Here is a 15,456-nt window from a genome sequence, read left to right as displayed (position 1 = left end):
TGAATGCTCTTGGTTGTTTTGGTGGGGTTTTTTTCCCCCCCACATACTGCTATTAGTATTTACCAACTTTCATTTCCAGTGACTAGGGCCTTTTTTGGTGCAAAAACTAGTATAAAATCACATACATATATATTTAAAAAATATTAACTGCTCAAAAAGATCCCAGTCTACCTGAAAAAGCAAGAAGCAAATTTGGATAACACTTTCTACTTGCCCAAGTGGCAAAGTAAACAGTATAAAAACATTTCTGAGAACAGTTGGTACAACTAGTCTGTTTGGTGGCAGTTTTCTCTGGAACAGTAATCACAGTGTACTCTTGGATTTTTTAATAATACCCTCTACTTGGAGAGTGATAGATTTAAAACACTGTCAGTCCTGAGAATTTTACTTGTTTACTTGAGCAATTTGAAGGGAATTGTAGTTGAAGTCCCCAGCTCCTTGATGGTGTTCCTTGAAATGCAGGCTTCTTGTTTGTCATCTATTCAATTTTCCTTGCCATTATTTTTATTGGTATGTAAAGGAAAAAGACATCCAGGGTGGTTCTAGGAAAGAAAAGCCTTCAATAGATTTTTCCCCGCAGCATGAACAGAACTAATTTGAGAGCAATTACAGCACCAGGGCTCTGAGGAGAAGGACTCAGTGACTCCCATCCTTTCACACAGCATCATTTCACTCCAAATGGTAAAACAACAATGGCCAGAGCCAAACACTGCCCAGAGCTGGCAGTTGTCTTGAGGATGACACAGCCTCTGGTAACTGTGGAATTGCCCTTTTTTGCAGCTCTGTGCAAAGCTACCAGAGAACCATGAGGAGATGTGGGTGGATGACAGGCTGAGTAGCTCAAGGTGCCCCAGGATATTGTCCCAGAGGGAGCATCCCAGGAATAGCCTGGGGAAGAAACCTCATTGTGGCCTTCCAGTACTTTTTTTCCCTGTGAGGTAAAAAGGATGCTCAGAGAAGCTGTGGCTGCCCCTGGATGCCTGGAAGTGTCCAAGGCCAGGTTGGCTGAGGTTTGGAGCAACCTGGGATAGTGGGATGTCCTGCCCACAGCAATGGGGTAGAATGAGATGTTTAAGATCCCTCCCAACCCAAACCATTCCATGCTTCTCTGAGTACTTTAAAGCTCACACAGAAAGCTCACTGATCTCTAACCTCCCATGCTTCTTTTCAAGGAAAGAGTTTAAATAAAAGCTACCCTGTCATATTCATAGTAAAAGATTAAAAAAGCAATTATGGAAGGCGAGAGCTTGATTTGGATGTTTAAGATGTCTTGTAAAAATCCTGAGAATTCTCTAAATAGAATTTAAACTGAAAGCATATGAAGCCATGAATTCTCAGCTCCTATTTTCACTGTTAATATTGTATAACTAAAGCCAGATCTAGCAAAAAAAGGATTCTTTTAATGGGAGGAGCATAATTTTAGCACAGCTGCCACAGAAACACACAGGGCCAAGCTCTGCCCACAGTTGCCTCTGGAGATAGCTGGATTTAATGCATTTGCAGGAGCCGTGTGGAGAAAATCTCTGGCATGCTGTTACTAATTTCATTTGTGGAAGATGAGATAAATATTAATGAATATAAACACCTATTAAATGTAGACTCACCAGTTAAATAACTGTGCTGACTGAATTAATGTGCAGAGAGGTACTTTGTAGTCAGGAATGTTCAGCTGGAATGATGCTTTCTGAAAGGTAATTTCTGCAAGTTTATCATTTTATTAAGGCTACCTGAAAAACCTCCTGTTGAAGATGGGAGCCTGCAGACATTTTTTTTCTTCACATCAAGGTCATTTCCATCCCTTTTTTCTGCTCCTTGCTGCTTCCTTGGCAGCACTGATCAAAGCATCTGAGGGGTGCCCAATGAGCAGCCCTTCATTATTTCAGCCAGGACCAGCTTTTGGACCCAGAACACTGCATGGCCTCCTAAAACAGCTGCTGCAGTTCTGGTGAGGAACAGGACTAAATAACAGCTTTGGGGGCTATAGAAATTAGCTGACAGAAATAAAACAAGGTGCAGCTAATTCGTGCTGCCTCTCTATGGCTCCTGCTTAAAAAGATTTAAAAATACTGAAAAGTGTCAAAAAAATCAGAACCTATTATGCAACAGTAGGAAATACTGAAACTGTTCTTTAAATAGCCAGTGACACAAAACATTTTTATGTGCTTTCCTGGGGGTTTCTGTTCCTTTTGAAATCACAAAAGAGGTTGCTGCTTTTTTCCTTAGCCTTTCACAGTAGTGGTAACTAAAAGCTGGAGGTATAAATTGTGTGTAGATACATAAATTAGGTGATACTATGCATCCTGTAGTGAAGAATAGGCATCATACAACGTGCAGTTATAGAGAGCTGTAGTCATTTTAACAAAATCATAATCAGGAAATGTCATTTAACATAGAAGTCAATGTATGGTGCTCATTTATTTATTAGGTATACCAGGGGGATAGGGAAAACTGAGGATGAGAATTCTGCTGGAGGCTGTGTTGATCATAAAAGAGGATTAAAGTGCTCAGGAGGGTGAGTTGCTTCACTCACCTTGCTCCCAACAGACAGGAACCTAACGCTGTAAAAACACTGGGATGTTTCTAATTGAGCTGAATTTGAATTGTGACCTCTTTGGCAACTTCTGCATTTCACTTGGCTTTGCTTTTGAACTGCTGCAGGTTTGTTTGGGGTTTTTTCTCCCTCCCTGGAGCTGGAGTTACAAATTTGCCATGTAACATTTCATGATAGATGGAGTGTTGGACTGTTGGGATTGAGCTTTTTGTGACATTGACCTAAGGTGCTGCTACTCAGTGAATAAAAACACTTCTCCCTTTGTAACCCTGGGCTTGGTTTATTCTCTGAACCTGCAGGAAAAAAAGTGGTTTGCTTCATCATGATCCATTAATGTGAAAACTACTTGTTCTGACTGTGACAACTCTTCCTTTCAGTGGTCCTGGTAATCACAACGAATGAGGTCAGCATTTCCCTTGGTCCTCCTCAGGCTGTTAATGTCCATGTGGGATAATCATGGGGACAGAAAGACCTATAAAAAATGTCAAGAAGGCCAAAATGGTTATTTTTCATAGTTGTCATTGTTAGAAAATTCAAGAGAAAGAAGTGCTGAGTATCACTGCTGGTGCTAGTGACAAACAGTGAAGGCTTTGCTTAGAATAGAGGGGGGAAAAAATTACATTCAAGAGGGCTCTTGGGAAATCAGGCAGTCTCAAGCTGCCTGGGTGGCAGGAATTTCGATAAAGAGCTTTGAAGTGATTTCAGAATAATTTGTGGTGTTTTCTGATAAATTTGGGTGGATAGGTGAGGAACCTGACTGCTGTAAAACTTGCTCATTACCTCTCTCTAATAGGAAAAAAGGGGACACGGGTAATTACAGATCAGTTTAATTTTCACTTGCAGGAGGAAAAAAAAACCTGTAAAAATCCCACAGGTCTGGAAGGTGTTGGACAGGTGAAACCATGTGGTTGGGGAAATGTCGTCTCAAACGAGAGTAATGTCATCCTCTGACAGGATTAAAAGTTGCTAGGGGAGAGACATTGTGTGACAAATACCAACTCTTTTGGCCATGGTCATAACTGTGCCAGACTCAGGATGAAACTGGGTGCAAAATGGTTCGATGATCATAGAATAGTGGAATGGTTTGAGCTGGAAGGCACCTTAAAAATCATCTCGTTCCAGCCCCTCTGCCACAGGCTGTGACACCTTCCACTAGATCAGGTTCCTTAGGGCTCCATCCAGCCTGGCCCTGAGCCATTCCAGGGATGAGGCAACCTTCACCACCCTCAATGGGAAGGATTTATTCTCAATATCTAATCTAAATCTATCTTCCTTGAGCTTAAAGCCATTCTCCCTTTGTCCTGTCACTACATGCTGGTGTGAAAAGTCCCTCTCCAGCCTTCTTGTAAGCCTCTTTTAGGTACTAGAAGGCTGCTAAAAGGCAAATTAAATGCCTCTTTTCAGGTCGTTTAGTTCAGTCTGAGATGGTGAATAGAAAGCGTTGTTTCCTGTATTTGCGAACAAACGAGTACAAATTTGAGAATTTGTAGGCTAGTGGGAGAGGTTTCAAGCCTTGATAAACTGAGAAATGGTCATGGAAAACCTGGGGAAAGCAGGCAATGAGTGTGAGATGCTGGATTTGGAGGAGACAGCCCTGCAGTCAGCAGCAGGCAGCGGCTGTTGTGCCAGCAGAAGCTGCGGCTGCTGACGCTGGGTCACAAGCTGAACATGAGTCAACAAACTCGGCCCATTGTGCAAAGGCAAACAGCACGCTGGGTGTAAACTGTCTTGCAGACAGCAAAACACACACTGCTGGCTCCTCCTGCTGCTCTCACCCGGAATACCCCAATCTGAGGCTTGGAGCTGTGCTGCTGAGGAGACCCTGCATGCTGCCTAATCCCGGTCCGTGCTGGGCCAGAGCAGAGCTGCTCACGGCTGCCTCGTGACCTGGGTGCTGCATGGGGCTGTCTGACACACAAAATCTGCTTCCTCCTGCCGGCAGGGAAGGCAGAGATTGATGTGGGGGAATAAATGGGGTTCCCTTTTGGAGGCTGTGGGTGGGGAGTCTGCCCTGGGCCACGCAGAGGTGGCCTGCTATGACAGCGTGCTATAACACTCTTTGACCACTCCAGCTTCTTTAGCAGATGTCCATGTTTTCCAAGCTCATACTCAGGTAGTTGTGGAAGTCCATTTTTTTTTTCTTAATCTCATTACCTATTTCTCTTAGTTTTAGTCGTTCAGTCCCACAGAATGACCATGTCCCAATACTGGATTTTTAGGGAGATGTTATTCACGCAGTACCTGGTTGCATTCTGTGGGTGCTGCCTGAAGTCCACAGCACTCCTGGGAATTGCATCCACTCTGTCTTTGCAGTCAGTCTGAGCTCAGAATGGATCTAGATCAACTCCTCTTGTCCATGCAGCTGTGGGGTCTCAGGAATATCTTATTTGCCTGCTGCTAAAGGAGCAACCTGAAATATAACCCCCTCTCTGGGGGTCACCTTGTTTGCACGTATTTGGTCATGTATAAGGGGACTGCAGAATATTCAGAATTTGGGCAATAAATACAGATTTATGGCTTTAAACCACAGTGAGGACAGGTAGGTATTAACAAGCTGCTAGACCAGGCTTTAGAATACTTCTGCCTTCCTCTCCTAATGACATCCAATGAATCTTCCTTGGCTCTCTAGCATTGCCAGGAGCAGAAGGGTTGGTCTCCAGTGCTCCCTGCAGCAGATCTCAACAGTGCTCAGTTGCTGTCTTCTGCCTCCACGAGTATTTCCTGGAGAGTTTTCAGACCTTCCCAACAATGGCTATTTATAAGGGACTTTCTGCTGGCTGCCAGCACGGATCTGGGTTTTGCTGGGCTGTGCTGATGGAAATGTGAAAGATAAATTAACCTGCAGGTGCTTAGTCAGAGCTGGCATGTGGTTTTCCAGGCATGGGAGCCAATTCTCAGGGTCAAAGTGTCTGGACTGCATTTGGCCAAGTGTCTGGATGGTGGCCAGTGTCATGAGAGCAGCTAACTACAGCAGGCTGGGCAGGGGACAGGCCTTGGTTCTTGGCCTCTCCTTCTTTGCCAAATGGCCACACTGACTTCCACAGGGGGGAGAGACACACATGTGTCCCTGCTCTTTGAACAGAGGCTCAGCACTGCTCCCAGATGTTCCTTTAGCAGTGCAAGGGATGAACAAACAGCAGCAGATGGAATGGCCCCTGTTGTCGTGCTCCACAAAGCTGCCAGACGACTCCAGGACACGTTTTGCAGAGTTGCTGCTCACAGTGGGTCAGTTTGAGTGATGGGCAAGGAAATGAGGGAGCAGCAGGATCGCTATTGGATCCTTCTCAGTTCTGATTAGGAAGAAGCACAGGAAGATGATGGCTCGCCTCTGAGCTCTGTGTGCTGCTCCTGCAGCGAGGGTAAATACAGAATCAATAGCACGTTTTAGAACACTTTTTTTTCTCCCCCAGAAATGTTTTGCCAAGACAGTTGCTCCCAGGGGCATTTATTTTAGGAGAGAGGTGATCTCAGGAGTCATTTCCCAAGAGATTTCTCTGTTATGTGATGTTTTAGCAAGAAAGACCTTCTCCAGAGACTGTGCTTTCTCTCGGGGGATTCATGTTTTGCAGAGCATTTCCTTGCATGTTTCAAAAAACCAATTTCTGTCCCCATTTATTTGAAAACAACACCTCATATCAGTCATAGCCTTCAGTCTGTGATGTGGTGGCTTCCCTCACCTCCCAGGCTGGACTTCAGGTGGACAGGAGTTATCCTGATGTCTGCAGCTGGTGCCTGTGATCAGTGCTGCCCTTGGCTAAAGGTCCTCAAAGCCCTGGGTCACCATCCTTTCTGGAAGTCTCATCCATTGTTGCTTTAAGATAAATGTCCAGGAATATGTCCCCAGGCTTAGGGAATAGTGGATCCCCAGGGGCCACAGAAGCTTCCACAATTCAGTCCTTTTTCTCTTGGTTTCCTCACAGGAATGGCTTTGCCTTTGCTGCCATTTGCAAGCCCAGTTCAGCCCTTTAAGGTCTCAGGGTGACAAATTCAAAGCCAAACAAGGAGTAGTGTCATGCTGTTTCCCACCAGTGCCAGCACTGCCACATGATGATTTCTGGAGCTGAAAGACCCCTGAAATACAGGTTTGTCTGAAAAACCCTGGAGTGACTGGCTCTGGGGTTTCCATTTCCAAAGCTGGGCATTGCTGGATTCCCAGCCTGGTTTAAGTAGGGCAGAGAATGTGAGTGGAAGGGGAAAGAAATGTCACCGGCCGGCGGGGAGCTGTCTGCCCCTGCAGGGACCGGGCTTCCCGAGGTGGATCCAAGCCATCCGCCTTCACAGCCAGGACGAGCTGCTAATTTCAGCCGTGGCACTGCCCCAGCCACCCTGCTTGGAAAAATGCTTGGGTTTTGTTTGTGCACAAGGGAGTCGTGTTTTGCGGGTGCCCCGTCCACCACGGGGGACGTCTCTGTGAGCAGAGGGCCAGCACTAATGCCATCCTGTGTGGCTGGGAATGAATTCACCCTTTATTCCCTGCTCTCCATCCCTGCTGGGCCCAGAGCCCTGCCCCGCTCACAGGCAGGCAGAGATGCTGCCATTTGCAGCTCCACACCCTGGTGCCTCTAATCCCGGACAAAACCCAGTCCGTGGAGCAGCAAACATAACAAGACCTCTATTCTTAGCCTGGAAAGCCTCAAAGCTGGTTCTTTTGGGGTGTGGGGCAATGAATATGCAGTTGCTGGAGCTCTCACAAAGCCCTGAGCTGGGAGCAGACTCTCCTCTCCCATTGGATCTGTAGCCTTCACTGCAGCTTTTCACAGTTACATAAATATGGCCTATTTTCCCCTCACAAATTAACATCTTGCTCGCTAAGTTTAGGCTTTTGCATGCACACAAAACAAACCTGCTTTTTCACATGCAGCTGGAAATCCTGGGTCACCCAGGGAGAAGCTGTCCCTGCTCCAATAAAGCTGGGGGGCACCTTCCCAGTGGTGACAGAGAGTGGCACTGACAGTGTCCCCTTGCAAGTCCTGGCCACCACACTGCAAACCATCAAATTGCCCATTTTTTTCCCCCCTCTGGGAGAGTCAGATCCCAGCCTACAAGGCTGCCAGAGTGTCTGCCCTCCTGGAGACTGGAAGTTTTGCTTGGGGCACAGAGCAGACAGCTCCTCACTCCCTACAAGCCACAGATGTGGGGATTATTTCCCCCAAAGGTGTTTCTTGCCCATCCTCCCCAATGGCTCTGCAGTCTATCCACATTAAAAACAGCCCTACAGAGAATGGATGTCACCAGGAAATGTCCCAGCCCTGGGGTGTAGGAAAGCTGTGCATCCTCAGAGACTTCCGGCAGCTTTGTTAGGGATTTAAGTAATACAGATGCAGAGCTGCAAAAGAGATGCCCACACCCCCCTTTGCAGAGATATTGCTCCCAATTTTAGCATCCTAAAGGGATCCAGCTCCCCAGCACCACTGGGATCTCTCTGGGATGGAGGAACAATCATGATCTTGACACGACATCAAAGCTCAGCTTCTCCTTGCTCTTGTGGTGGGAATGAGGATGGGATACCTGCTTTTAGGCCCTGAAGTGATCATCCATTGGGCCTTGGATGTGCTGCTCTAGGCAGGGAATCCATCCACGCCTATGGATCCACAGCGATTTCCTCTTGTGGGGCTGACGGAATGCTGAGACTTGAAATATGTTCTGACAGCTCCTGGCAGGGTGACCTGTGAGGGGGAGGTCTCCTGGAGCTGGCTGCCAACATCCTGAGGCCAGTGGAGCAGGCAGGCATGCAGGGTACTGGATTTTAGCTTGGTAGGATTGATCCTATCCTCTGCTGTGGGAATGTTCATCATTTTAGGTGAGTCTTGAAGGTGTGTGACTGAACACAGCCACCCAGAGATGGGGATGAGCCTGGCGTGCTCCCGGGTTAACTGCTGAGGAGGGTATTCACTTGGCAATCCTGCACTTGTAACTTCTGCATCACCCATTAATTTCTATTAACAGCAGCCCTGTGGCTAGAGATCCATGTGTCTGCAAACACGAGTGGGAAACCTTGGAGTAAAACAGGAGACTGAGGGTTTTGGGGAGGGTAGAATACCTCAAGCATCTGGCTTGACTTTCATTTTAATCCTTCTGACCAAACTGAGCTCCCCCAGACCCTCTGAGTGGCAAAGCACTGGAGCAGAGGAGGGGAAGAGACCTGGGAGCTTTCAAAAAGCTGAAAAAGGCATGAGGTTACAAAGCTTTCACTTCCTTCCAGAGGATCACACACTTCTAAGCATGCGATGTTTGAGAGAAATTAATTCTGTGGTGTGAGGAATTGGTGCCCCTTTGGGAAGGACTCTGGCTGGATCTCTTGTTCCCACTGTTTTGGGTCTGCCATTGCAGCAGATGAGCAGTGTCAGGGACTGCAGGCGGCTCTGCCAGCAGCCTCCTGATGGCATCCAAAGGGGAGGTGTCATGGCTGGAGTGTCTTTCCACCCCCTCAAACAGCCCTGCCAGCCCTTTGGATCTGTATCAGGACAACCCAGATCGTGGGGATGAGAGGAGGAGGCTGAGCTTTACGCAAAATTGGTGCTTTGGGGATGTGCAGCCCGGGGTCGGGCCAGCCCCATGCCATCCCTCCGTGTCCCTGGGGAGCACTTGGGCATTTTGTTACCTTCAAAGGAAGAAAGGTGTCACCAACGAAAAGCCAAACCAGCCTTGCAATCCCTTCCTGTTCTTCCCCTGCCAGGTACCAGCAAACAAAGACCACAGAGTTGTCCGTGCCCAGGCAGTCCTTTCCTTGCTCTGATGGCCCTCATCCCTTTTCTGTCCCTTTCCCCCGTGCCCACAGCGGGAGCTGGCGAGTCCTCCATGGGCAGCAGCCAGCCTGCGGCAATAACGAGAGCAACTCAGGCAGTGCCATCCTCCACAAGGCTCTGTCTGCTCTGTGTGTGTGTGTGTGTATGTGTGCATCTGCGAGAGCTGTCCCTGCTCCCCCTTCCCTCTTTGCTAACCCCCCTCCTTCCACCAGCTCTTGTTCTTTGCACAGCATGCGGGGCTGGGGAGCCGGGGGAAGTGGGACAGTGCTGCTGCTCTTGAGGACACAACCGTGGCCAGCCCGGGTCCCCCGCCCTGCCCGATGCTCCAGGACCCCGCAGCTCCTCGAGGCCCCAACCAGCCATGTCCATCAAGCACCAAAAGTCACGTAGCTGCAGCACAGGTAAGAGCCAGCACAGGTATCAGCCCTTGGTGGATGATGAAATAGCCCTATGGTCCTTTCTTTGGCTGCATCCCTATGGGAGGAGGGATTTTTGACTTGCAGCTGTCCCAGTTTCCTGCGGGGAAGGAGGAGAGTCCTTCAGCAGGCAAAGTGGGAGGGAAAGGGTGCTGCTCGGATGTCACCCCTATTAATGCCACTGCAGTGCTTCTCCCCGTGCATTAATCTTCCCGTGGCATCTTGTGAATGGTCAAAGGGACACAGGCACGGCTTGTAATTAATTAGCAGGCGGGGAAAGAGCAGCGTTTCTTATGCTCAGCCCAGTCCTGGGTGGGGAGGAGCGGGACTGGTTCTGGGGTGATCTCCATTGCAATGGGATTAGCGCTGGGCCTTTGATGCTGGGAGAAAACCTCAGCCTGTGCTCCTGTGCTCGTGCCTCCACCTCTGAGATCTTCACCATCTTGGCATCTTCCCCCCACCCTTGCTTTGCTACTGTTGTGGTTTTAAAATGGTGGATTGTGTTTGCTTTGAATATTTGGGTATCTGTGACATTGTGACTGAGTGCTGGGGCTGAGCTGGTTAAAAATAAGACTAATTGGAGCGAAAAGAGACCGTGTTGGAGGCGAGAGAGCTGCGCTGAGCCGAGGCTGGAGCGAGAACTTGCAGATGGCAGAGGCATGTGCACTGTTTGGGGGAAGAACCAGCTGAACTGGGGTGGTTTATTTTCCTCCTGCCGTGACTGTGGGGCTGCTGTAACACCCCCACAGCGCTGAGGGTCAGCTCCTTGCTCTTCCACGGGTGGGGGAAATAATGTGGTTATTTGGCACAGCTGACAAATACAAGGGGCCCGTTGTGCTGGCATCTTCTCCCCGGTGGCTGATCCCGGCGGCTGCGTCCCATCCCAGCGGAATGCGGGAATCCATCCGGCGAGCTCACAGGGCGCACAATGAACGGGCTAAGCTTGCTCCGTCCTGCTGTGCTGCCCTTGTCTCGTCCCTGCGGCCCCCAGAGCAGCGCTGGGACAAGCCTGGCCTGTCGCCCTGCCTCCCTTGCGTGCGGCTCTGGGGACATTTGCCCAGCTGGGCTTTAGGGCTCGGGCTTTGGCAGAGCTCAGGGAACATCTCCCTCCAGCCTGGCAGGACACGGGCACTGCTGGCAGCCACTCTCCCGAGAAGAAACTGCTGCTGGATGCATCAGGCATTTTTATGAAAGAACCACCGTCTGCTGGAGAGAAAGGACGAGCTCATCTCGCTCACCTCCTTTAAATTTCAGTTCAGGCTACAGCAGCAGCCTGAAAGAGAACCAGACAGATGAATTCAGATGAAAAGAGAAAAAACAGATGAAAGAGAAATCCCGGCTCACCCTTGTGGCTGACTCTGTCTGTATTTCACCCTACAAATGCCCATCCAGTGTTTCAAGCCAAGCACGTGCCCAGGTGTTTTGCTCTGGTGGGAGTGAGCTCCCCGAGGCACAGTTGTGTATCCGTGGAGCAGTAAATGGCCCCAGGAAATCCTCGCTGTGGGACCTGGATGCCCTGCAGTCCCCAGCCTTTGGAGTAACAGCGATAAGAGCGGAGCAGCGCAGACCTTGTCCATCATAAACGGCTTTGGGGCTGCAACCCCGAGGCCTGGGGCTGATTTTTAACACTCAATAAACAGCTCGTTTGCAGTAGTCAGCTCACAGAATGCAGGCTGCTTGCAAGCACCTCGGATGATCTCCCAGCAAAAAATTAACCCTATCTGTCAGCAAGCCTCGCTCCCTGCCGTGTGCTGAGCATCAGATCTCCATCAAACCCTGCGAGGGACGGGGAATCCGTGGCAGGGGATCATTGTGGAGCTCTGTCTGCCGGAGTGGATCCCCAGCCATGCACAGAGCCGCGTTCCAGCCGCTGCCATATTGACAGCAGCAGCGATGCTGAAAGCTGGGAGGGCTCCAAGGCTGCACAGAAGCAGCTCTGTGTCAACTCCAATCCTTTCTGCCTCCCTGCTCCACACTCGCAGCATCCTCCTCCCCATCCTCCTTCCCCACCGAGCTGCTCCTGGGCACGGCAGCGCGTTTCCTCGGAGAACAATTACGAAATTGTAATAAAGTGCTTTAAAGGGGAAATTCTTCTCTTTGATTCTTGCCCGCCCTTTTCAGCCTGGAGCTTCCTGCCCTGCTTTGCAGTTGGTTTTGTGTCCTACCTGCCCGGAGGAATTGGGGAGAGAGCAGGGAAGCATCTGTTCTGCTGCAGCGACTGCCGAGCCTAGGAGCCACAAGCATGGCCAGGAGACACTTCTGTCATTGACACAGGGGACAATTTAAATGTGGCCACGCTCTCGAGCTAAGCCACATCTGCGGGTTCTCACTTTATGTAACTCGTTTTTAATTTTGAAGGTGTTCTTTCATTTCCAAGGGGAGTTTGGCTCGGTGGGTGTCTCCCATCTCCTGCCTTGCCTCGCAGAGGTGGCTCCCACATGTGAGGTGGCTCCCCTGATCAACCTCCAGCCAGATGCTTGCTCTCCTCACCTGCCGCTGAAACTCTGCCTCTCCTTGTTTCACCTTTTAGGATTTACTCCCTGCCAGACCTGACATGGAGAATGATTTGAGGTTTAAGATGAATAGATAAATCTACTCCTTAAAAACATTCTGAGCTTCAGCTGTGGATATTTCCAGGTGCTACCTGAGATTTTTTTTTAATTATTTTTATTTTTATTTTTAGAAAGAGGTTCTGTTTGCAATTAAGATAAGTGTGTGGTTTGTTTTGTAGTTTAGCAAGTGGTCTACACCTATCATAATTCCTTCCTTCCAAGGCAGTCACCTTGCGCTGGACCAAGTGTGCTTTCAGACAAGACAGCAGGGCAGCCTGGCACACAAGTAATTCCCTTCCAGGTTTAATTGCAAACAGTGGTGGAGCACAGCAATCTCTGGAGAGTGATTAATTGATTACTAATCTGAATTCCCTTGGGCTTGGGCCCGTATCAGTGCCACTCTGGATTCTGGATAAATTTTGAGTGATTATGAAAGAGAGCAAATGACATTTTATTCCTTTCAGGAGTCTAGCAAAAGCCCAAAGCCCCCCCAGGGTTACAGCAGTGTGGCTGCAGATTTGTGGCTGAGCCTAACGAGCAGCTCACCTGAATTCCCAGAGCCAGGACTGCTGTGGGAGGCAGGCAGCCCCCTCTGATTGGCATTTTGCAGTCACAGAGCCTACACAAAAACCCAGAATGGTTTGGATTGGAAGTAATCTGAAAGCTCATCAAGTTCCAACGCCCTGCCATGGGCAGGGGCACCTTCCTGTGGTTGCTGAGCATCCTCTGGAAAGATCTCAGAGGCAACAGGGTCTCATGAAAACACACCAGGGAATGAATTCTCCTGCAGGGATGTTGCTGCCCAGCACCACAGCAAAGTGAAGAGGTGCTTTTTTTGGCAGGAGGGAAAATCCTCTTGAACCAACAGGTCGTGAAAGCTTGAAGGAGGCCCTTGGAGCATATCACCAGCCAGGAGAGATGCTGCCAAAGACCCAAGAAAAATCAACTGGGAAAAGAAAAAATCAAAAGCAACTGAAGCTGGTGGAACTGCTTGATCTGGACGAGGCTTTTTGGATAAAAACCATTTGAATAATCATCGATGGTCAAAATACCTGGTATAGGCAGGGAGGCATGAGGCACTGAAAATAAAAAGGAACCTGGAGAGGGAGATTAACATGTAAGGAAGAGGCTGGCAAATTCCCTTCTGCCCCTCCACAGTGACAGCATTCCCAATGCTGCACGTGTTCACTGCTTGTGTGTTTGCTGCTGCCAGGTTAGGAGGAAATTGCTTTAGAGTAATTTTTGGAGAGATTTAAATTTTTGGATGGGATTCAGGCCTAATATCAAAATGAGTTATTTTATTAAAAGCATTTAAATAGAAACTAGAGAGCGGTCAGAAGCAGGAGGGCTATTTTAGAAGGAATTTGCTATAAACCTATTGCACAGAAGCTTTCTAAAATATTACCCTGTAAAAACCCCATAATTCTCTTTATCTGCAATTTAATTACATTTCCTGTAGTGCCTTTGTCAGAACAGTTAACTTATTCTTGTTCTCTATTAACTCACACCTGCCCCGGGAAACTAGAAGGAATAATTGTTGGCATTCAGAGTCATTTGTGTGTTATTCAGGTCTCACTGAGCTCACATAAAGGATCTAATGAGGGACTGGAGAAGCAAGAATTGGGGGTCTCATACTGGTGACGGCTGTGAGAAGGCAATATCTAAAACTGGTGTAAAAGCAGAGGGAGAAGTGGGAGCACTCCCATGATCCAGGGATTTGTCCATCCAGTGTTAGTGGACCAGAGGTTGAGCTGTTTGGGGCTGCAGCAAAGTCTCAGAGTATCTGAATAATGCAGCAGAATCATCCAGAGCTGTGTGGATGGAACATTTCAGTGACCTCCTACAGCCCACAAGGTGTTTGTGAGTGAGAGCTGAGGGGTGTCCTGGGACTGTTACAAAAACCTTGTCAGTTGTGACCCCCTGAGGTGCCCAGAGGGAACCTGGGGGCATGAAAATGATGTATTCAACCAAAAATGACATGTTGGAAGTTAAATTTGGCTCTGGTTTGGGGGCAAGGGCTGCAGCTGACTGGTATTTAACTGGGACAAACCAGCCTGGGGTAACAGAGGCAGAGGATGGACCTCAACCTTTGACTGGTTTAGACGAGATTCCACTGGCCACGGCATTTTTGCAGTGCTTGTCTTCTGATAACTGGAGATGTGATTAATCCCCGTCAGGATGACCTGGGCTCTGCCAGGGGAGGACGAGAACAAGGCAAACATTTCCCTGCCACGCCAGGCTGGGAAGGAGGGGGTCCGAGCTGACAGAGAGCCCGGATCTTTGCTGCAGTGCTGCTAATCCCTGTGTTTTTCTAGGAGGTTTTGCAGGACTCTGCCTCTCCCCAGGGATGGTGCCTGGTGATAATGTGCTATCTCAAGGCATGTTTCCTGCTTATAGCACCAGGATGCCAGGGCCAGCAGTGTTTTAGCAGAGAGGAAGGTGACTACAAGTTTCCAGGGAAAAAGCAATGACTTGTTAAAATGCAGATGACTTTTTATTATTATTATTATTATTATTATTTTCCTTTATGTTTTTTTTTTTTTTATTTTTAATTTTTATTTAAGTCAGTCAGCTTTGTTAGGATCAAAAAAGCAATGAAGATCCCATGGCTTGAGCTCTCAGTGAGCCTGTGACCCCTGTCTGTGCCTCTGTGACACCAGGTGTTGTCACTGCTGGCTGTGCTGAGCCCACAACTGGGGGGCTGTTGGTGCCCTGGGTGAGGTTGTTGTCACTGTCACCGTGGTGCCCTGGACATCCCATACGTGTTCTCTGGAGGATGGAGGTGGGTGCAGGAGAGAAAAGGGGGATTGGAGCCCTTACACTGGGGTGAGGGCACCGAGGGGGCTTGCAGGAATGTACAACCCCAGATGGTTCAGGGGTTCTGCCACACCACTGGGCGGGTTTTTGCTTCTGTCATCCCGTGCCCAGCAGTAAGGTCCTCTTCTGCTTAGTGCCAAAATCCGACACCTGGGACTCTTCAATGACCCTGCTGACACCCGGGCTCTTCACTGAAACTCTCCCACCCCTCCAACTCCTGTGTGAGTCTGTGCCAACTCCTGCGGATGAGCGATCTGAGGGCAGCGACCTTCCCTAAAGCTCCGAGGAGCCGCTCAGAGCGAGGCGGGCGGGCGCTTTATTCCAACCCAAGCGAGCGCTCTGGCAGGCATCATCCCCCCCTTCCCCGCCCCTAG

This window comes from Sylvia atricapilla, chromosome 9, assembly GCF_009819655.1.
Source record: "Sylvia atricapilla isolate bSylAtr1 chromosome 9, bSylAtr1.pri, whole genome shotgun sequence".
Taxonomy (NCBI): domain Eukaryota; kingdom Metazoa; phylum Chordata; class Aves; order Passeriformes; family Sylviidae; genus Sylvia; species Sylvia atricapilla.
Note: the sequence above shows the minus strand (reverse complement) of the source record.